This window comes from Eubalaena glacialis, chromosome 17 (assembly GCF_028564815.1).
Source record: "Eubalaena glacialis isolate mEubGla1 chromosome 17, mEubGla1.1.hap2.+ XY, whole genome shotgun sequence".
In the NCBI taxonomy this organism is placed as follows: Eukaryota; Metazoa; Chordata; class Mammalia; order Artiodactyla; family Balaenidae; genus Eubalaena; species Eubalaena glacialis.
Genome location: NC_083732.1, coordinates 14,288,933 through 14,314,133, shown reverse-complemented (window position 1 = coordinate 14,314,133; position 25,201 = coordinate 14,288,933). Strand labels below are relative to the sequence as shown.

Sequence of the window (25,201 nt, the reverse complement as noted above, 5' to 3'; positions counted from 1 at the left end):
TAAGAATTGGAGCTGGAGGAATGAATTTTCTCAACAAAGAGTCATCTGAGTGATACCATTCTTTAACATCATTGCATATTAAATTTTACTTTCCTATTTGTTTACTTAAAGTCAAATAACTTTACACAGCTTATCATACATTTTTTAAAAAGCTGTCTTCTGGTCTCTTCCTCACCTCTGACTTGTGTTTCCCAGAGAAAAGTTGTTCAAGTCACTTTCTTCTGGTATTTACTATCATATTCCTAAATTATAACACATATTACTGTTTTTGATTCTTTCAATATTAATATGTATTGACTTCACACTATGAAACATGAGGATTTCATTCTCTTATATACCCATTCCTCCATTCACCTAGTGTAGCCATTTTTGGTTAATAATTCAATTTGACATTAATACTGTCATATAATAATCACAGCTGAGCCACGTAGTCATTGATGAAGGAAACATTTCCTTGTACAATTTTTTGCTTCCCTGGCTTCAATCAATGCCTCATATACGTTTAATTTATTTCTGATGTACCTTCCACTAATTCGTGTAGTGTAGGCAAGCTGGATAAAGGTTCCAATTTTTCTTCTTGGAGTCCATCCTTTTTCAAAATAACATTACAATATATCCATAGAGCCAGTTTGCAGATATCCCATTGAACAGCATCTTTGGGCAAGCCCCAGGGTAGTTTGCCTTCTTTTTTTTTTTCTTTTTTTAAGTTTGCCTTATTTAATTTGGCTCTTTGTCAATAAAAATTAGATGTAATTGCTGCTCCAATCATAGCCACTGGATTATTGGATTATTATTACCAACAACATAGTAACAGTGAGATCATTCAGTAGCCCTCTCTATTGTTTTGTCTCTCGTCCATACATCAGATCAACTATTATATCAGTAGGGTGAGGGGAACAGAGCTGGAGCATTCCATAGGCAAGAGAAGATCTGAGAGTTGCGAATCCAAAATGTGTGATATTTCTTTGGTGGAGACTTTCTATCAATGCAATACCCACAGTGATTTCATTGTCATGGATATTCAAAAGAACACCCACATCAAAGTTGGTCATGTCAGCCTTCCACTTAAAATAATCTTGAACAGCGCCCCCAAAATCTCTTGTGGTCTCTAGTGCAGTAAAGCAATGTTTCCCTTCTACCCTGTTGCATGTGACTCTAAACTTCAGCACTTGAGAATCAATTTCTTCTTTTGAACTTAAGGCACTGTTAGTGAACTCTTTTTTAACATCTCTCTCAACTATCTTGTCTCCTTGTCCATTATCCATCTTCCTTTTACGTGAATTCTGATTTATCTTTTTACACTTTTTTTTTCTTGAAACGGGTGTCAATTTTCCAGACTTTGAAAGGATCGGAGCGCAGGAGTTTCCCAGTCAATTCTTCAAAATCCTTTAGAACTTCCTTTTTTTCCCCCTTTGAATTAGAATCTTTAAACTCCTGAACAACCACAAGTAAGTTATCAACTGATCTTAGACAATGAACCTGAGCCAGACTTTCCATTGAAATGTCAAAATATATCTTGCCTGGTCTCTGCTGATTTTGCATGATGACCTGAATTTCTTTCTCACTTCATCTGCCCCTGTTTGTTCAAAACCAGTGGGTACAGTGGCTCTAATAGTCACTTGGAGATGCTCAGCTCACTCTGAGGCCACTTTCTGTCACTTGAATAGATCTCTGGTTTTCATGAAAGTTCACATCCAGGAGTTGGTTAGTGGCTTCTTGAATGTCGTACATGTTGGCAACGCTTCCAAGATCCCTAATATAGTCTTGGCTGCCAGCACAGACCCTTCCAGCCCTGGCAACCTGCAGGTCCAGTGTACCCAAATGCTATGCTTTCTCTTTTCTCTAAAGATGTTGGTTATAGCACTTTAGATTCTGAAAAAAATTTTAAGCAAAATTTTGAAACATATAGCAAAACTGAAAGGATTTTAAATGCCAATATACCCATCACCTAGATTCTTGGATTAATATTTTATTACCCTTGCTCTTTCACATATTTATTCTTACTTTGATATACCATATGTTTTTATGCATCTTAGAGTAAATTGCAGACAACTGTATTCAATGTAAGCATTCTTGCCACAGAGTTCAATATTTAATTTTTTTTCTTTGATGTAAAATTTACATACAATCAAATGCACAAATGTTGCTGAGTTCTAAAATATGCAAATACTTGTAAATATAATGCAAAGCCTATCATGATAGAGCATCATTATCATCCCAGAAAGATCCTTTATATCCCTTCCTAATCACCAATCCTAAAACCACTTCAGAAGAACCACTGTTCAATTTTTTTTTTCCATCATTGATTGATTTTGACTGTTTTAGAACGTCATAAAAATAAGACAGCATAGTATATACATTTTTTTGTCTGGATCGTAGGTTAGTATACATGTATTTTACAAAAAAATGCTAGATCTTTTGCTAAAATAGCTGTCACATTTTACATTCCCACCAGCAATATGTGAGTTTTCCAGTTGCTGCACATCCTTACCAAAATTTGGTATTGACAGTGTTTCTAATTTTAGTCATTCTGATGTGTGTGTGTGGTATGTCTATGCAGTCTTAATCTGACAACTAATGATGTTGAGAACATTTTCATGTGCTTGTATCACGTGCGTGTTGATGTGTATGTTCAATTCTTTGCTCATTTTTATTGAGCTGTCTTTCTATTACTGAGTTGGAGTTTTTTATATACCCTGCATCCCAGTCCTTTGTCAGATATGTGTTTTGCAATATATATTTTCTTCAAATCTGTGGCATGCCCATTCAATTTATTAATGCTGCCTTTTGTTAATTGGTTTTTAATTCTGACAAGTCTAATTTTTCAGTTTTTTCTATTACGGTTATTGCTTCAGATTTTAGAACTTTGCTTCCCCACAAATCACAAAGATATTATCCTGTGTTTCCCTTCAAAAGCTTTATGGTTTTATGCTGATTATTCAGTTCAAAGTCTTTTCTAATTTCTTTGCTAAAGAAAATAGAGGGGCTTTAAATGATGTCAGTGATTTTCCCTGATGTTGCATCATTATTGATTTCTAATTTAATTCTGTTATGCTCAGAAAACGTATCTTGTATGCTTTCAATCTTTTTAAATTTATTAAGACTTGTTGCATCTTCCAGCGTATGATCTATCATAGTGAACATATCATGGGTGCTTGAAAAGAGTGTATATTCTGTAGTTGCTGAATGTGTTCTATAAACATCATTTAGGTCAAGGTGGTTGGTAATTTGTTCATATCCATCTATGTCTTCACTGATTTTCTTTATCTAGTCCTATCAACTGCTGAAAAAGTGTTAAAAATTCTTCAACTATGACTGTAGAATCATTTATTGCTCCTTTCAATTCTATCATTATTTTATTAATTTTGAAGCTGTTCTGAGAGAAAAACACTTATGAATATTATGTCTTCCTGACGAACTGACCCTTTTAGCCTTATGAAAAAGCTCTCTTTATTTCCAGTGCTCTTAATTCCTTCCTGAAGTTTGAATTTCGACGCAGTATTATTTCCCCTCGGCCTGAAGAATTCCCGTTAGCATTTCTCAAAGGGAATATCTGCTGATGACGAATTCTCTTTTCCTTATCTGAAGTTGCTTTTATTTAGCCTTCTTCGTTTTTGCTGAATATAGAAATTTGGGTTGTCAGATTTTTCTTCTGGTCTATCAGAACTCGAAGTATGTTGTTCCATGACCTTGTTCACCTATTAGAGTGTGTTGTTTTTCTCTGGATGCTTTCAAGATTTTCTCTTTTAGTATTCAGTAATTTTATTGTGATGAGCCAAAGTTTGGTTTTATTTTAATTTTTCACATTTGTAGTTCCCTACTTATTTTAAAGCAGCCTAATGAAGTATAATTGGCATACCCTAATCAGCACATATTTAAGTGTACATTTAGATACACTTTGACGTACATACTCAGGAAACCACCACACAATCAAAATAATGAACATATCTATTACCCTGGAAAGTTTTCTTTTCTTTATAATTTCTCCCACCTTCCATCTCATTCACAAGCTCATTGATCTCCTTTCCAACACTATACATTACTTTGTATTTCCTAGAATTTTATGTAAATGAATTTATACAATATGTCCATCTTTTTGTCTAGCTACTTTCAGTCAATGTAATTATTTTGAGATTCATATGTTATTTATTTTTTTTTATAAATTTATTTATTTATTTTTGGCTGTGTTGGGTCTTTGTTTCTGTGCGAGGGCTTTCTCTAGTTGTGGCGAGCGGGGGCCACTCTTCATTGCGGTGCGTGGGCCTCTCACTGTCGCGGCCTCTCGTTGCGGGGCACAGGCTTCCCAGACCAGGGCTCGAACCCGTGTCCCCTGCATTGGCAGGCAGATTCTCAACCACTGCGCAACCAAGGAAGCCCCGTATGTTATTGTATATATCAATAGCCCAATCCTTTTCGTTGCTGAGTAGTATTTTATTGTATGGATATACCACATTATGTTTATGCATTCACCTGTTGAAGCACATCTAGATTGTTTCCTCTTCAGGGCCCTTACAAAGAAAGGTGCTATAAACATTCATGTACAACCTTTTCATCTTTCTTGGGTAAATACCTAGGAGTGGAATGGTTGGGTCATTCAAATTAGCCAGATGCAGGAGTCACAGCCATTATTTTTCACATATTTTTTCTCTCAGTCTGTTCTCCTTCAGTTATACATGTACATTAGACATTTCAGTATTGCCTCACAGATCCCTGAGGTGCTCACCCTTTTTTCTCCTCTCTTTTCCTTCCACTTCTTCAAATTAGACAAATTCTACTGCTTTATCTTCAAGGTTACTTATCTTTTCTTCTGCTATCTCCATTTGGCTAAATCTACTCAGTGAATTTTAATTTCAAATATTGTATTTTAAATTCTAAAATTTTCATTTAATTTTATTCTATCTTTTCATTTATTATGAGTACACTTTGCTCATTCAGCATAGTTATAAAAATCCATTTTAAAATCCTGTATACTGTTTCCAACACCTGGGTCATTAATGGGTTGAGTCTCTATTTTCTTTTGAGAATGGGTCATATTTTCCAATTCTTCTTTGCTGAGTAATGTTGTATTGTATCCTCATTATCATGAACTCTATGATTTAGAAAGTCTAGGTTCTGCCTTATTCCTTCAAATAGTGTCAAATTTTGTTTTGTAGGTAGTTAACTTGGTTGATCTCATACTGGACTCTGTGCTGCTTGGATTCTGTTTCACATGTGCATGCATAAGGGTCAACCAGGTATCTTTTGCAAAGCTTAAACATAGCATTTGGAGATCCCTCTCCCTTGCTCTCACCTTTTTTAGGATTTCCCCTTCCCTCTCCAGTGTCTCTGATAGCTCCAAACTCTGTCCTCTCTTCTGGCCAGAAAGACTACATGTTTTCTTGCTTAGTGTTAGTCACTCAATGTGGTGACAACTTTAGGCTGCTCTTAGGCTAAAAGCCATTTTAAAAGGGGTGGGGGTGTCTTCCAAATGTCATCTCCCTTCCAGAATCTACCTACTTTTCTTCATTTGTTAGTGTCTTGAGGTAGTTGTTTCTCATATGTTGTCCAGAGTTTATAGACCTAATCTACAGGAAGTTCAGTCTAGTAGGAAATTACTTGGGCACCACACAGGAAGTAGGGCCCTCAGTAGCTCATTTTTGAAGTTTTCTACTACTCTCTGCATTCTCTCTGTTTCCTCTGAAGATTTTCTCCTACTTATTTGTTCGGGTCCCTTTCATGTTAAAACCTTTCTTAAATGTCTGGTGATCCTTGGTTGTGCTTTCATTTTTAACAGTGATGCACTAAAAGGCAGAGTAAAAGGTCCACACTGGTGGCTGTAGCTTCCTGAGTGGTTGACTTTTCTTAAGGGCAATCTTGTTAAGATTTCCTCATTATTTTGATGGGGTACCCTCAAACATGCATACCTACAGGCCTTTTCCTTTGGATGGGTCCGTTATATAGTCAGATATCCCCGATATCATTTTCACACTGAAAATATGTTAATTAAGGTAGTTGTCAATCATATAGGTAGAGATCTTTAATGAAATTCCTTTTTCAGGTGTGTTGCGTATACTTTATTTGTACTCTCTCAGGCTTTTCTCAGTGAACCCTTGCTTACTGACTGAATTAGATATTTCAGTTTAATTAGCAAAACCAAAAACAAACAAGCAGAAACTCCTCAAAATCCTAAAATTTTGTTTTAAGTGCTGGATGGCATGATATTCTAATTACCTTTATTTTCATTGGAACTTTATTTCATCCTCAGTAAGAGAGGCTCTTCTTTCTCATGTGAATCCTATGTTACAACCATACCAAACTACTTACCTTCTGTCAAACAGATCTTAGTCTTTCGTAATTTCATGACTTTACACAATATATACTTTCTTCCTAAAATACCCTTTCTTTCTGTATTTAGCTACAAAGCTTCTACTTTCCTTCATTATTCAGCTCAGTGATCTCCTCTTCTGTGAATTCTTCTGACTTTTCCAGACAGACTCATTCTGACTCATCCTTTCTATATTTAACTGAAACAGTGCACTTACCTCTATTCAGATACTTACTTTTTCTCTTCTAATAACTTTGTTTATATGTCCCTCTTACTGATTTGTGAATTCCATAAAGGCAAGGACACACATTACTTTTTGAAACCAAACTTACCAACTGATAGCATCTCCATTAATGACCACACAGATCCATATCAATCGCATTCTATACTCTCTTTGTAGTAAGATTCAGATTGCGCCAGGAGAGACCTTATACTTTTAATATAGAATAGCATTTAGTTAAAAAATGAATACATATGTGTGTGCATTGTGTACATATATGTGTGTCATCAACATTTTAAGGAAGTATTAGCTGAAGCTATTTTATATTCAAGTATTTAAAATTCTAAGTTATGATAATTTAGAGTCTCATTTGATAAACTTGAATGCATGCATTATAGGTAGGATAGAGTCTGTTACCCTTTTATCCACTATGATTTCTGTTGTGGAATTTAATGAGAGAGAAGATTGTTTCTGTAATGAACTTGCAAATATGTTTCCATTCTGAAATATTGTGTATTCATGTGTGCAGGTGTCAGCTGGATAAATATATATAATAGCTTTTTAAGTAGTTGCTTTTGCACAGTGATGGAGATGGAATTACTACTTATAAAATAATCTGTGGTGGCTTACGTTTCAATTACAAGTGGCAAACTCCAGACCTGGTATACAGAAGGAGCCCTGAGTAGTACTTTTTCCAGATCTTTATGTTACCAAACTGTTTGAAGGAGAATCAGCAGCTGTTGTGCGAATCTACTGAAGCATTAGGAAAAAATATTCTCCATGTAAATTTGGCTTAAAATTCCGTAGAATCTTTTGAGGATTGCAAATAGATGCAATACTTCATAGCTACAAGGAACTAGACTTGAGATCCCGAAAATAAATAAAAGTGAAATTATAGAGTCTACACTTTAAATATATCTAGTGTTAGTTTGATTACACTCAAATGAAATACATCTCTGAAAATAGGTATGCCACCAGTTTCCTCACCCCAACGTGAAGAAAATGAAAATTTAAAACCATGAGAATGTTTACATAACCAGATGGACTGTAGAGAATCAAAGAAACAAGAAGAAAGGATAAAATGTGATCAAAGCAACTGTAACATGTTAAAGTTTTGCATTGGCAAAAGTATGCACGTGTGGTAAGTGCAGGAAGCAGGACGTGTGGAGTCCGACTGGGGTGGAGTCTTTAACTGCAACCCCCTTTGGCGTGCACTGCCTGTGCACCCGGTCTGATGTGGGGTCTCTCAGCTAAGGACTTTGTAATTGCCTATGGTTGGACCTGAAAGATCACATGCAAAATTCTGGCCTGGAGCCAGCCTGCCCAAATGCCAATCTAAATAATTGGTATTTTCCTTAAATTGAAGTATTCTCTTCAAGGAATAGATCAGTCTGAACTCATCTATGAAAAAAAATCAAGCTGGAGATAAACAATTCAGTAAGTTATACAGATCCGTTTATAGCCTTATAGTTAATATTGAGCTAGGTGGATTATTACCATATTTGCAGATAACACTTAGTTTTACATTTTAATTCAAATTCACTTAGTTAAATATTAAAATAATACTACCCACACAAAAAGTCAACTGATCTTTGACAAAGGTGCAAGAGCAATTCAATAGAAAAAGGAGTCTTTCCAATAATTGGTGTGGGTACAGTTCTACATCCGTATTTTTGTTTGTTTTCTTATCCAGGGTTAATTTAATTTTAAAAACAAATACAAGCTATTGATTCACCCTTCTCAACTTAACTGGACAGTCTACCTGTGGTATAACTGTCAGGTAAAAACATACGTCTTTACAACTTGGTGTTCCAAATTAAAAAAAAAAAAAATTTCACAGAAAGGAAAGAAATAATATGAAAACAGCTCAAGAAATACACTAACAAGCAAAAATATATGGGCAAAGAGGAACACGTAGTTTTGACTTAACTGAAGAAACCGAGAGGAGACTGGTCTGTGTAAGAAAATGTGAATCCTGGAAAGTTAGGTGTGAAGATTTTAGAGTAGGAATTTATATGACTTGACTCTTCCCTAGTTCCTGAATAAAAATGACATCTTGTAGTATTTACACTTCTTGGCTCAGACATGGACCTTACACCTGTCCCAGAAATTTACTCAAAATGGATCATAATCCTAAATATCAAATTAAAAACTATAAAACTTCTAGAAGAAAACATATGAAACCCAGTGTGTTAGCTTGCTAGGGCTGCCAAAGCAAAATACCGCAGACTGGATGGCTTAAATGCAGAAAGTTGTTTACTCACAGTTCTGGAGCCGGAAGCCCGAGAACGAGTGTTGGTAGGTTTGGATTCTCCTGAAGCCGCTCCCCTTGGCTAGCAAATGGCTGCCTTCTCGCTGTGACCTCATACGGTCTTTTCTCTGTGTGCATGCATCCCGAGTGCCTCTCCTTCTTCTTATAAGGACAGCGGTCATGTTGGATTAAGACTTTACCCTCAAATCCAAAAAGCTGACAAGACCAATTGTCAGGGAGGATGCACAGCAATAGGAGCGCTTGTTAATTTCTGCTAGGAACGCAAAATGGTACTTTTGAAGACCATTTGGCAATTTCTTTCAAAGCTAAACATAGTCTTACCATATGATCCAGCAATTGTACTCCTCATTTACCCAACTGATTTGAAAACTAATGTCCACACAAAAACCTTCATTCAAATGTTTATAGCATTTTTATTCATAATTGCCAAAAACTAGAAGTGACCAAGTTGCTCTTCAACAGATGAATGGAAAAACAAAGTATAGTACATCCATACACTGCAGTCTCACTTGATGGTAAAAAGCAACATGCTCTCAAGCCACAAAAAGACTTGGAGGAATCTTAAATACATATGGCTAAGTAAATGAAGCCAGTCTGAAATGGTTACATACTTTATGATCTCAATTATATGGTATTCTGGAAATGGCAAAATTATAGAGACAGTAAACAGATCAGTGGTTGGGTTTGGATAGGGTAGGTGAAGCACAGAGGATTTATTTAAGGCAGTGAAACTATTTCTTATGATACTGTAGTGGTGGGCATATGATGCTATGCATTTATCAAAACCCTTGGAACTTTACAGATCAAAGAAAGAACCTTAATATGTACAAATTTTTAGAAAGAAGTTTAAAAGGTCAAGAGATCTTAGAATGAAATGCAGATGATGCCAAAATAATCTAACTGAATTGTTAAATTAATTAAACAAAAAGGTCATTAGATTGAGGTGGCTTTAATGCCTTAGTAGCCTAGGTAATCAAAACAAAACCTAATCCTGAAATGCCTCAAAGTTAAGAAATCAAAATTCCCACTCTTGGATATTTACCCTAGAAGAATGAAACATTATGTTCACACAGAAACCTATATGCAAATCTTATAGCAGCTCTATTACAATAAAAAGAAGGGGATTTTAAAATTTAATTTTCATTAGTGTATATTTAATTTTAAAAACTGATATTTGATTCAGTTATTGAACATTTTTAAGGTATATTTGGAACAACTTGGGCATGTGAATCTCTTTTTCAACTGTAAATCTTATAACATCTAAATACAGATCAAATAATCTGATAAAATTTAACTTTGAAATCAAGATGTGCTATAAGTGTAAATTATACACTGGATTGTGAACACTCAGTAAAAATCAATATAAAATATATTATTCATTTGTATGTGGATTACATCTTGAAATGGTAATATTTTGGATTTATTTGATTATATAAAAATGTTACTAAATTAAAAAATAATGACACGTGGGGCGGGGATGGTGGTGTGCTGAATTGGGTGATTGGGATTGACATGTATACACTGATGTGTATAAAATTGATGACTGATTAAAAAAAAAAATAATGACACGAAGAGCAGTGTAAGTGATCACGTGGCAGATATAAGGATACAAGAAAGAATGAAATGATAGTAAAAAAATCACAGATTGCTAAAGGGCTTTGGAAAGATACAGAAGATAAGAAAAAGATTTAAAAGGGAAAATGACTGAAATTAGTCAAACACCACAATTATGTTGGTGCTGAACTAATTAATTTAAGTTCTACTCCCCAAGTATTAAACTAATTTTCTGTTTAACAAATTGGCCTATGGAGATTACCATTGAGATTAGCATCTTTTAAAACTAAAGAAAAGGAGGATTCCAAATGCTTTTGTGTGCCCCTCCAATAATTGCAATGGCCCTTCAGAGGGAAAAGCTGGATTAGTTAGGAGATGATCCATTAACGTTTTAAAGGCATGAAAGCAATTCTTAAGGTGAATGCTTTGTATTATTTTGGTGGGTCAAACCTTCCCAATTTAAGAGAAAGAAAGGAACTTAGGTTACAATAATATAAGACTGAACGCCGTATTTGCATTTTCATCATTTAGAGGCAACCCTTTATCTTTTTATTTTCCTAGAAAGAAACAATCGTGCTATTGGGTGGATGAAAACACAATAGTGCAGTTTTGAGATCTCCTGTGTATTGCTTAAGCGAGGAAAACATTTTGGTGCCTTGCTTATCACAGGCTTCCTTTGCCAGTATATACAATGTATATGATGAGATTCCAGGTTCAAATCAAATAGTGAAATGTGTGTTTTTGTCTGTTTCTATAATAATAATTTTTCCTTCAGATATTTTTTAAAATCAGTGATTAAGTCTCACTTTTCCAGATTCTGATAGAAGACAGTCTGTGTCCCAGTTGATAGTGCTGGGAAAATATAAAGAGAAGAGAGGCCAAGTCTTGGATTTAACATTTATTAGCCCTTTCTTCTATGTAACAAAATAATGGCTCCCACTTTGCTTTTCTCTTTAAGGCCTTCTAGATCAAAACAGGGTCGAGGAGGAGGACTGTAAAACATATGAAGGAATCTTAATATGATTTATTTATAAGCATACAAAGTGACCCTCCCACTCTCTTTATTACTCATACCGCATAAAACTTTACTAGCTGTTTTCATTTCCTCCTGTAGAAAGAGATAACCAATATAGGTTATACAGGCTCTAAGAATAACATGGTCAAGATATGCCAATGTCTTTCCTTCAGTTTTTTAATATTGGTAGTAGGTTTCATTTGATTTTATAAGAACATTTAAGTATTGCTATAATAAATAATTTCTACATTTTGAACAATTATTCTACTTTTTATTAAAGGTTAATGGTTTATTTGGTTTTTAAAACTGAACTTCTAAAAATTAATTAACCTAATAATAATGAAGATGATTAAAAAATACATTCAGAAGTTTTTGTTTTATTGTTATTATTGTTTTGAAGCAGGAAAAATACACGAATATTTAGATAACACTAAAAAAAAATAATATAAGTATCAGACCCTCCAATATCTGGATGCCAAACTACGCTTAAAAATTCCTTTTCCTATTCTCCAGTTAAACCAGATTGTTCTGCTTTCTCCAGACCTCTAACCTTGGTGCTTTTACTCAAATAATTTCCCCTAGTTAAATACCATCCCCCTTCCCCCCACACTTGAAATCTACAAATCTTTGAAGCCCAGCTCCAGTGGCACCTCTTCTAGCCACCCAACAATTTCTCCCTCTCCTGGATCTGCACCCATGGATCATATCAATGGTGCACATTGGTACAGCATACCAACCAGCATCCATTTTGATTAGTTAGCTATGCTTTTTTGTTCATTGGAAATTGCACCATATCAATTGTAACTTTTATAATTCTACTTGTGCTATCCATTATTAATTCAGCAAATGTTCATTGAGCCTCTACTCTGGACACTGGGGATAAATAATACATTAAAATCAACTCCTCAGTCTTTACTCTCAGGGAGCTAGCAAGCTTTCATTCATATATTTGACCACAATTTGATTCTAATAATATATCTTAAATAATATTTTTACATGTATAGATCTTACGTCTGTAACTACATTTTAAACACGTATAGAACAGTCTCAATCGTTGTATCTGACCTAATGCCCAGAATAGAGCTTATAAAACACAGAGTTAAAGAAAACTGGAAGAATCTTTGGAGATCCATTTTAAAAAGTTGAATTATAGAATAGGAAATTGACAAGGAGAAGACTGAAGTGTCTAAAGCCTGAAGTCACATGGTGAGATATTCTGAGTAAGTATTTATTGATTTGGTGAACTTGAAGAAATCTCTGGTTCAAAATCTCATGAGAGTCTTTGCCAAAATAACTCCCTCATTTGCTAGTTTACATTTTTCACATCATCACTGGCTTATCTGGTAACAGATTTCAGAGACATATTTTCTATGATTCTCCCTATTTTTACAGATGGGAAAATGAGTCAGAATACAATTTGATGATTTGATTTGTTCAAGAACATGTCAGTTGAATATACCCATTAGATTTACTGGTAAAAGACTGATTGATTTCCCCCTAAGATCATGAATAAGACAAGGATGTTTCCTCTTACCACTGCTATTCAACATAATGTTATAAGCTCTACCCAGTGCAGTAAGGGAAGAAAAAGAAATAAAAGGCATGCCAATGGGAAAGGAAGAAACAAAATTATCTCTTTTTAAAGACAACATGATTAGCTACATAGAAAATCCCAAGGAATTTACAAATAAACTCATAGAACTAATAAGTGCATTCAGTCATGTCATAGAATACAAGATCAACATACAAAATTTAATCACATTTCTGTATACTAAAAGTAAACATGCAGAAACTGAAATCAAAAGCCTAATACCAAAAAAAAAAAAAAAAAAAAAAAAAAGCCTAATACCATTTATAATCATTCGAAAGAAAACAAAATACTTAGGTACATAGTTGAGAAAACATGTGCAGGATCTGTATGGTGAAAATTACAAAATCTTAATAAAATAAATAAAATAAGACCTAAATAAATAGACAGACATGCCATGTTCATGTTACCCTCATGAATTAGAAGACTAAATGTAGTAAAGATGGCCATTCTCCTCAGATTGGCCTGTAGATTTAATGCAATTCCTATCAAAATCCCAGCAGGATATTTTATAGACATGGTCAAGTTATTCTAAAATTTATATGGCAATTCATAGACTCTACCAGAGCTAAGATAATCTTGAAAAAGAAGAATGAAATGATTAAAATTACTCTCACCAAAATAAAGTCAAACTTTATAGCTACAGTACTCACGATAGTGTAGTATTGGAGGAACAGACATATAGATCGCTGAAATAAAAAGGGGAACCCAGAAATAAACCCACACAAATATAACTTAATTTTGACAGAAGTGCAAAAGCACTTCAGTGGAGCAAGGACAGGTTTCTTAACAAATGGTGCTGCAGCAATTGGACATCCACAAGCAAAAAAAAATGAAGCTTGACTTAATCCTCACACTTGATACAAAAATTAACTCAAATTTGGTTAATTAGGTGGGTTTAAATATAAAATGTAAAACTATAAAATTCTTAGGAAAAAATAGGATAAAATCTTAAGGATCTAGAGCAAAACAAAGAAGTGTTAGACTTGACACCAATAGCACAATCGATAAAAGGGAAACTTGATAAATTAGACTTTATCCTAAATTTAAAACATCTTCTTAGCAAAAGACCCTGTTAAGTAGATTAAATGATAAACTACAGGCTGGAAGAAATTATTTGTAAATCAGATATCCAACACAGGACTAATGTGTAGCATATAAAAGTATTTCCAAAACTCAACAGTAAAGAACACAAAATTAAAATAGAAAATAGGCAAAAGAGATGAAGAGACAATTCCCCCAGAAAGATATACAGATGGTACCTAAGCACATTAAAAGATGCTGAACATCTTTAGCCATCAAGGAAATGCAAACTAAAACCACAATAAGATATCACTATATGGATGTCAGAATGGATAAAATTTTTAAAATAGTGATAATATCAAATGCTGGTGATAATGTGGAGGAACTGGATCACTCATACACTGCATATTAGAATGTAAAATAGTACAGCCACTCTGGAAAAAGTTTCGCAATTATCATGTGGTGTAGCAATTGCACTCCTGAGCATTTAACCCAGAGGAATGAAAACATTTGCATAAAAACCTGTACACGAGTGTTCATAGCAGCTTTATTCATAAAAATGCAAAACTGAAATCAATCCAGATGTTCTTCATCAGATGAATGGTTTAGCAAATGCTATTCCATCAGCACCATGGAATACTACTCACAAATAAAAGAGAATGAACTATTGATACAAGCAGTTACTGGAGTGAATCTCTGGGGAATTATGCTAAGTGAAAAAAAGCCAAACCTAAAATGTTGCAAACTGTATGACTCCATTTTGTATAACATTTTAGAAATGACAAAACTTGGAAATGGAGAACAGCTTAGTGATGGGGGACGGGCTGAGGAAGGTAGGTTTGATAATAAAAGGGCAACAGAAGAGATCCTTTTGGTAGTGGACAAAATTGTATGCAGCTCAATGCACATACACATAAATGAGAACAAGTAAAACTGGGTAAGTGAATAAGTTCAATGCAAATATTCTGGTGATGATAATGTGCCATTTTTTGTAAAATTTTAATATTAGGGGAGACTGGGGAAAGTGCACAAAGGATCTGTCAGTAAGTGGACCAGTCAGTAGTCTAAAACAGCTCTTCTGATTTCATATTATATCCTCTGTATCTCAATAATTTAATCATTTCTTGGTGGTTCAGAAAGACTTTCAGATCTTACACTGTGCCAGGCTCATCAGTAATCACATTAGGCATCACGAATAACATTACAGATATGAGACTTGATTTGGATTTGTGGTGACATGTTTTTGATGTCAATGTTCCTTTTCTCAATAAAGCACAGAAAATTTTTAAAAAGACTTGTTTGAGCTTCCTGTCAGAATAAATAGAATTTTATTAACTAGAAACCTTGAACAATCTTCCCAAATAAAACATATTAATGTAAAAAAAGAACAATGTTGTAATGAAAAGGAAACAAAGTTATTGACCATGTATGTATGAAGGGACATAGATGGATCTGGTATGTCATGGACTTTTTGGTTTGATGCAAAAATGTTTTTATTCTTGTTAATTCTTGTATTGGAACTTTTGGGTCAAAGGTGCTAATTTAATGAAAATGTACGATAGTTAGTGAATCTTCTTTGGGTGCTATGCATTCTGATAGATGATAGTGAAATTTTCACCATATTAATAGCTATTAGGATGTTATTCTGTATGAATTTCCACCAAAATAGTTACTAAGAAATATTGTCTAAATTTAATCTTGAGCCAGATGACTTGATTTGATTTCACCCCTGGTTGCTTAAGCTCGTTGAGATCTCATATTTGGGTAGAAACAAAACTTGAATTACCTCACTGAAAAGAAAAGGATTACAAGCAGCAACAATCTGAGTTATTTCATGTTTGAATAGACTTCATATATTTTTACATCTGATAGTCTAAAAAACAATAATTTAAAAATCGTATGAAATACTTCAGTAAAGTGTACGTATTAGCTCAAAGATAAAATTAATGTGCTCTGCCCTTAATGGAACATTTTTGTAGAATTACAGCTGAGGAGTGGGGTCATGAGCTAAAGACTGCAGTTCAAAGTATCAGAACCAAATTTCTTTCTACCAAATTGAAGTCAGTGCAACTATATTTGTATTTATTGACACCCAGCTCCTTCCAAAAGCGTTTGAAGCTGGCCTAAGTAAACAACATCTTTACCTTATAACAGGCATCGGCATCCACTTTACAACCTCTTGAACTGAATAAATTTGAGAAGAGTAATAAATTTAGAAATAAAATACACTCCAGGCCTGAGTTCACCAAATTAAAGTACCTTTACCTGGCAAGAATGCTACGTACTCACGAATGCAAACAATTTTAAATTTGATAAAAGACTCAGTAGTACCACCATCACAAAATGGAACCACAGATTTTGAATCTCAGACAATCTTTCTTCTGTAAATGCCAAAGTCTATCTCTTCATCTCAGTCACACCTTCTTCAGCTGATTGCACTTCTTGCAGAGAGAAGCCCAAGTTCACACTCAGTAGCCATGAACATGCTGTGCAGATCCATGCACCTGTTTGTTTTACAAAAATGAGCTGGCTGTGGCAGGAAAGAACCCCCTAAAAATAAGAGAATGAGTTGGTCTTCCACTGCAGTGCTTTAATCATGAAGAGAGGAAAATGCTCTCCCAGCCTGTCCTCTTTTTAATTAAGTTACATATTCTTTTAAGAAGCCAGTGAAAGCTATGGACACTGTCCTCAGGGGAGGGGAAAAGGCAGACATATCCATCCAAACACAATTCTTAATGATTTGAAGACATTCCTGGTACCCTTGCATCTCCTTCACTCAGTCCCTACTGGCTCCTGTGGTCACCTGCTGTGCTCACCAGCTCTCCTTGCCCTTTCATCCTTTTATCTTTGGAGCCATTAACAACCCCCTGCCACATTTAGCTTTGCCCTAATCTTTGTCTTTGATCTTTTCCTTAGTTCTATCAGCACAACATTAGACCAACTTTAGTACACAAGCTGCATTTTGGGGGGCAACGTTTATTATATGACAAGCACCATATTAAATTCTCAAAAGTAGCATACAGAATATGTACTGCAGTTTTCTATATTTTATTGCCTAGATAACTAAAACTAGAGAGGTATAGTAACTTCTCCAAATCATATGTCTGCATTGGAACCTGGGTCTTTTTGATTCTCAAACTTCCCTCTTAATTTCTCTTTTCTGAGCACATGAATCTATACTGTGGTGCTCAGGAGGTACTCTAGTTTCCTGCGAGTGGGGTCTTTCTACTTCTTTTTCTACTTAGATCTCTCCAGAAACTAGTGCCCTGCTGTCTGTTGCCATGTACCCCAGAAGATGACTGCCACCCCCACCAAGACCACCACTTCATGCCCATCTATAGAAACCTAGGGGCTTATGAACCTCCCTGAAAGGCCAGCACTGTAAATTTACTGACTCCTTGTAAATGAATCAGAACTCATTTTTAGGGGTTTACATAAAGATTAAATGTCCCCATTTTTCTTAGATTTACAAATTCAATTCTTGAGTTTTTTAAAAGAAGAACTGTAGTTAGCAAATATTTTCAGACGTCTTTGCTTTTCAGCAATTATCTTGACATTGGTATTTGTTATACTGAATTATTTTTAAAAAGCTATCTTACATGATTTTTGCTGAAGCATTAACATTCCCTCTTCTGAAGACCCAGGTTGAAAATTGGGTCCTTGATTATTTCTTATTCCACCCAGTTTCCTCATATTATCCCAGTGGATTTGTCTTTTAAAATCTGTTTATTTATTTTGTTCATTTTATTCTTTTAGCAGGAAAATCTGATCTATCATTTGTTAATATCCCAAGTTCGATTTTTAAAGATTCATATTCAGTCCTAAGGTGTATGTTTTTGTTCATGAGCAAATAATGTAACTATTCATGCTCAGAGACTGCATAGTGTCACCTACACGGTCTAAAGTAGAATTCTTTTGTATTCCATGTAGCACCTAGTTTAGGGCTGAACATGTAGCAAGGTTTTGGAATTGAGTTGAAATGAATGCACGCTTTATCAATTATCATTTACCGTTCTGGGAATTTTTTAAAAAGATATTATTTTAGGTGATGCCTCATTTTCCAAATGAAATGCATTATCAAGTCACATGTATAGTTACACATGAAAATATTTTTGAAGTAACTGAATGCAATAGAATCTCAAATAACCAAGAGGGTTAAATTACATATGTCAAAGAAGCAATCATCATAAATCATTGGCATTTCCATTTAATCTATTCTCTCTTATTAAAGAATGGATAATACATATACACAGTTGCTTTAGAATAAAACAAACAAAAAAACATTATTGAAAAGGAAAAGGAACAAAGAACTAAATTAGGTGATTTAAATCACAAATGCCCCAGCTATGAGAAAATCGCCAAAAGCCTTAATATTACGGTGAGTTTTTTCAAACTCACATGGCCATGATTCTTCTCATCGTATATCAGAAATGAATTATTTTATTGAACATTATAGAGATGAGTATTCTACTTTTTCCATGTTTTGAGGCCCTTTTCACCCCTGTTTTACCTGGGGATATCTCTACAATATATCGCACTATTTAAAAGCCAATAAGTGAAAAGACCAGTGACTACTTAGCCGTGACGTTTCCCCTCCATTCTCCCCGGTCACTCCTCCATGGAAAGTGGCCAACACTGCTCACAATTATTGGACTGTGCTTGTGCTGACTATTGTGTTTCCAACATAATTATTTTTTTTGGAATTGATTTGTAACATCACTAATAAATGCTGGCATCAAACTGTAAACTTTGTGTTGAGCCTACAATAAACTTTAATGCACATAACACAGAGAAGTTGGTGCTGGAATTGAGGACAACAGCAGAAATCAAAATTAGTGAGTCTACAGGTAGGTGCTCCTCCAGTGAGTACTGTACGTAAACCTCAAAGTTCCAAAATTGTGTTCTTGGTAGGTACATTTTTGTTAATTTTAGAAGGCTTTGTGCCATCTTTAACATTATTCTGTAATAACCTAAATTACAAGTAATCCTATAATTGGACATTTATGGAGTTTATTTGTTCCCATGGTTTATTTTTATGACCTTACAACCAAAAGGAGAAAATAAGTGAAGAAAAAAAGGGGCTAGAGGGCTTCCCTGTTGGCGCAGTGCTTAAGAACCCACCTGCCACTGCAGGGGACACGGGTTCCAGCCCTGGTCCGGGAAGATCCCACATGCCGCGGATCAACTAAGCCCGGGCACCACAAATACTGAGCCTGCTGCGCTCTAGAGCCCGTGAGCCACAACTACTGAGCCCATGTGGCACAACTACTGAAGCCCATGCGCCTAGAGCCCGTGCTCCGCGACGAGAAGCCACCGCAATGAGAAGCCTGTGCACTGCAATGAAGAGTAGCCCTCACTCGCCGCAACTAGAGAAAGCCCGCGCGCAGCAACAAAGACCCAACGAAGCCAAAGATAAAATAAAATAAATAAATAAATTTATTTTAAAAAAAAAACAAAAGGGGCTAGAGACTGGTGGAAAACACTTGTAATAAATGACAGCTAAATGATTTACCTTTGCAATAACCATTTGAGCCTTCTATTCATTAAATTTCCTCTGAAAATCATACCTGATGTTTTCCCATTTAGTTAAGATAATATAAAGTCATAACATAATATTATCCTTCCTTACCCATGTGGCTAACCCTTTTAGTGAAAACCCTTGAGATGATATAGACAAAATTCCTTTCATTAAAACATTCTCATGAGGGAAGGGGGGTGGAGAAAGCCATTTTTTCCCAAAGATGGGAATTGAGAAAGTCTGGTAGAGGTGAGGCACTCTGAAGTTATTCTTGAATATTTGACATGCTAGATACAAGATCCAAATGATCAGATTCTTACTTTCTGCATTACCCATATGCCAAAGTTAAGGGAAATAGCTTTCATGACAGCAATTCGGCTTATTAGTTTTAATTCAGCTTATTAGATGGAGAATAAAAAGATTAAAAACAATAATCAAAACAGAAGTAATAATAGTAATGGAAATTACATTTTACCAAGGGCTTATGGAACTATGCCTTTCATTAAATACTTCACACGTTTAAATAATTATGGACCTCCAAATAAGTAATATATTTATTCTCAGTTTACAGAGATGTTAATACTAAGGTTTAAAGAAGTCAAGGACATACAGCTTATAAGTGGCAAAGTGGGGTCTTGATCTCAGAACCATCTAACCTTGGAGTACAAGTTCATATTCAATACTATATTCTGCTTCCCCAATAATGAAAATTTTAATGATTGATAACCTTACAGCTTTATATACATTACTCATTCAGCACCTTCTATGTGCCAGTCACTCTGGAGGTATTATGTTTATCTAAGTCTAAAGAAAGTAAAATTCAATTTCAAGAATCTGTCACTGAACAGAGCAGACTATAGCTATGCAAATATGAGAATGCAAAACATATCAACAACAGTAAGAGGAGGGCAGTCCTAGCAGGATCAGCAAGACCACAGATGGCAAAATACTAGAATACAGAAAATAAAAGCATGGGTACTACAACGTGATGCTCTAAATCTATTAAAGGAATTTCATTTACAATATGTATTTTCAATAGCATAGAATAAGTACACTAGAAGATGTAATAAAGTAATCAGATCTTCGCAGAAACAGGTAGACTCACTATGAAAATGACACTTATAAAAGCAGATGGATGACAGTGGGGTTTTGTTTATTACATTTTTGTGTGGGTTTTTTTTTTTTTCTTTTTTGGTGACTAAAAAATCCTAACTGGCATTGCAACCAGGAGACTGCCTTCCCCAGACGATGAACAATTCTTGAGAAAAAAAATCCCCTCTTAATTTACATGGTAATGACATTTCTTGAAAATTCAGTTTAATAATAAACTACTCAAAAACATTTTTAGTCTATATGTAAAATTGAGTTGGGTTCTAGGCTCCAATAATTATACATAGTTTTTCATCTATGCTTATGCCAAAAGGGACACTGGGAAGCAGTGTCCAACATAAAATTTGGGGGTTTTCCCACATAGGCAACGTCTACCATTCCTAGCATCTGCACACTAGGTATCAGTGGTAGAGCCAGTTCTACCTTAACATGACATACACACTCCTTAAAAAACACTTACTATGCAAAATTCTGCAGTTAAGAACCATAGGGCTTATGATAGGGAAACATGGGCTAAATTTTGTCATCAACATGTTTTAAAAAAGATAGAAACCTAATAAAAAGGGTAGCACAATTTTATATATGTTCAATGGTAATAAGTGCATAAAATCTAGGATAGGGGACTTCCCTGGCGGTCCAGTGGTTAGGACTCCGTGCTTCCAATGCAGGGGGTGCAGGTTCGATCCCTGGGCAGGGAAATAAGATCCCACATGCTGCGTGGCGCAGGCAAAAAAAAAGAAAAAGAAAAAGAAAAAAAATCTAGGATAAATACGGCACTTTACCTTGCAAAAGACCTGGAGTTTGTTTGGGGAAGTGGACATGGGAAGGGCTGCAACTTGAAAATGATGATGAGGTAATAGAAGGAGGGTTTTCTGAATTGTAACACCAGATGCAGAGAGGTATGACTCATTATCCTTTCAGAGCTCTTTCTCAGCCTTTAATCCCAGTGCACGTTTTTGAATTTGAGATTCAGGTCTTTCAGGGCATGTGTTTATAACACATATCTATTTCATCAAAATTGAAATTTTGATCCAATGTATAACCTTCTTCTTTAATTAACTTATGTATTATCGCTGGAAATTCTTTTCCAGCCTTCTCATCTGCACTGGGAGTTCCATCTGGCAACTGAAGACTTTGGAAATTGTAGTGATGTTGGAAACCACTAAACCTGACACTACTAGTACCGGGTAGGATAACTGACAATTTCCATTAGGATCCTCAGTGTTTTCTCTTTCGTAAGTACTGCTTGGAGTTTTGAACCAGAATGCCTAAACAGATTTGTGATGGTGAAAAAGTGTTTTGTTTGTGTCTATATATATATTCACAAATGCAAAAGAACAATAAAACATAACTTTGAAGGATAACATACATGGTAAACTGAGGTAGCTGGTAGATGTTTGAAGAGTGTGTGTGTGTGTGTGTGTGTGTATTTTGTGTATTCTCATGCATCTGGATTCATCTGGATGCAGTCGTTTACCTTATCTTAGTTTTCCCACTAATGAAATTTTGCAAAAAGCAAATGTGACATTCACCTTATGCTAAATGTGTCCCCTAATATATTGATTTCCTTGGAATAAATTTATGGTTTCAAAACAAGCATTATAGCAGAAGTGACTGTATATTCAATCATGGTTATGACAAAAAACATTGAACGAATTTTTTAAAATGCCTCTCTGGGGATGAGAACCACCATTGTAGCGCTTCGTGATTGTGATTGGAGAAATGTTACCTCTAAAGTGTCTTTGGCAGGGACTTCTCTGGCAGTCCAGTGGTTAAGACTTCGCCTTCCAATGTAGGGGGTGCGGGTTTGATCCCTGGTTGGGGAGCTAAGATGCCACAGGCCTCATGGCCAAAAAAGCAAAACATAAAACAGAAGCAATATTGTAACAAATTCAATAAGGACTTTAAAAATGGCCCACATCAAAAAAAAAAAAAAATCTTAAAAAAAATACTAAAAATAAAATAAAATTAAAAAATAGAGTGTCTTTGGCATGTTGATCTCAGTTATTAGGTTAACTCTCAAACACTCATCTATCTTGTTTTCAGAGCTGCCTACATATACTAGGTTACATTGGAGCAGAGAAAAGGAAAAACTTAACTCAATTGTGAAAGACCAGAGAAACTTAAACAGCGAAGATGAGATGGGGCATGAAGAGTAAGTAAGTGCTCTCCAGGCAGCCTGAGCAAAGGCCCAAAAGAGTGATTTATTGAACAGGGAGAAGCAACAGTTGAGTTTGTTAGAATGTGGGCTGTATAGAGGGGGTGGCAGGGAAGGACTCGGGAAATTCTTTGCTGTGCTAAGTCCGGACTTCATTCTCAGGTGGTGGCCAACCTGTAAAGCTTTGCAAGCAGAAGGGTGTGATGCTCAAGGTGCATTAAGAAAGATTAGTAGCAGGGACAGACTGAAGGCCATTCCTGCCGGGCTGGTGGGACAGTGCCTCCCAATCTTTGAACAACAGGGGATTCTCAAAAATGCAAAGTGTAAACTTCAGCTAAGGCAAGTATGTGTTTATGAAAAAAATTATGGGGAAAAATATTGCTACCTTTTGTTAAGTAACTACTATATGCCAGGCAGTGTCTTGTGCCCTCAGCATTTTAAAAAAAAATCCTCATAACACCTACATGAGTTTGATCTCATTTGATCACATTTTAATCCCTGTTTCACAGGTGATGAGACTGAGGCAGCACAGTTTAATTAATTTGCCAAAAATTACACAGTTAGAAAGTGGCAGATCAAGGATTGGACTCACGATCTGTGACCCCCTCCCGGCCCCGACCTGGCCCCAACTTATCTCCATCGTTACTCTGTGCTGACTTTGTTCAGAACAGTGGCAGTTTCGAAAGGGGTATGTTCTAGTCAGAGGAGGGCCACATAAAGAGGCTTGTCAACCAAGAAACGCAGAAAACTACAAATAAGAAGAGTTTATCTGGACTCTTAGGAATTGCAGTTCAGGAGGAATATTTGAGTAGCAACTCAAATGTGCTCTCAGGGAAGTAAAAATGGCAGAGGTTTATAAAGACAACAGACAAAAATACTCCCGAGAAGTTAAAACTCATTTACTTAATTAAATTTAATCCAATTTCAGCCAGTTCTGACCACACATAAAATTCCTTTCTAAAGATCCCTTTTTCCACAAACCTTTTACAACTTTCTACACCCATTTTATTTGTCTCCTTTTTTCTTTTTCATTTAGAAATAACCAGCTGTAGCACAAAATCATTTTCTTTTTCTTAACAAAATGGGTCTTCCATTCCTTAGACCTTTTAAATAAATTTCCTTGCATATGAAATTGTTTTCCTTATTAATTTCAGTAGTTTTAAGTACATATATTAATTAGAATTCTTAACCCTTAGAAACCTTAATTTTTAGTAAAAACGAAGAAGTAAGCAATTGTGAACTGTTTGTTATACCAGTATTTTTTTCTCAAAGTGGTACAAAACATGTTTCTAATAGACCCATATGTCTTTAGTTTTTCTGTAGTAAGACAAAAGTAGGTAAACTTAGATTTCTTTAACAATGTTTCAGTATTTTATCTTATTTGGAAATAACATAGACCTCCAATGAATTCCCATCACTTAACTTAACCTAGTAAAACTCTAAAGTTTCAAGTTACCAGAAAGATTTGGGGAAACTATTTTTAGGTATTCATAACAGAAAGCATAATTATTCTTAAAGGTTCACCTAAAAATTGTTATCTCGTTTACATTTAATTTACTTATGAAAATTCCAACTTACCAAGTTATTTTTTTGCTGAAAAATTTGTAGTAATCCTAGGTACAGTGAAAGTATCATACTTAATGTTAATAATTCTAAAGACTTGTCCGTATTAATTAAACCAAATTTAAACTAGCTTTTATTTACTAAGGATTAATCCTTGATCATGGGAACTTGAAAAACATTTGGGTTTGTTTCTATTTCTGAGAATTTTATATAAGTGCTTATTATTTGTTTAAGCCAATTAAATAAACTCTCTTACAAATTAATTTTGGCAATACCATCCAAAGGTAGAAAAATACCACATCTATAATGAACGTATATGGACGTACATACATACATACATACAGATAGAAATACCATAGTTTTCATTTTAAAATTTTAGTCACGAATCAGGTACAATACAGAACTCACTAGTTTATAAAAAACTGTTAGAATAAATTAAGTCTACCCACTCAGATGGCTGAAGTCTTTTATTACTTGTGGAGAAGGCTTTTAAGATGTTTATTTGACCTTGACAAGCAATTTTAAGGAGGCTGTTTGGGAGAGAGTCCTTTTAGCAGTTTGTGTTTAAAGCGGTCTCTTTTCCTTAATTTCCAGTCTTAGGAATTGGAGATGGTCTGGATAAGAGCTCCCGAAGAGGTTACATGCCTTTTTAAATAAATAGGAGAGGTTTGGGGATCAGTGAAAAGGAATGGGTGGGATTTGAACTGCCTCTAGAGCTGCATTTCCAGTTTTGCAAAGATTTGTAAGAGATAACATAGGTTGATCCACCCTTCAACTACATTTTACACAAGGTTTTCAAAGGGGCTGTCATTACAGCAGGGCGCAGTATGGCTAGTCTTTTGCGAGGAATCAATCTCAGCATTATAGAAAGGAAAT

At 35.1% G+C, this 25,201-nt stretch overlaps 1 pseudogene; it reads right to left on the bottom strand.

Moving 5' to 3' along the window:
- Positions 1–528: 528 nt before the first annotated feature.
- On the bottom strand, positions 529–1,731 carry LOC133077009 (tRNA (guanine(6)-N2)-methyltransferase THUMP3-like; annotated as a pseudogene).
- Positions 1,732–25,201: the final 23,470 nt, after the last annotated feature.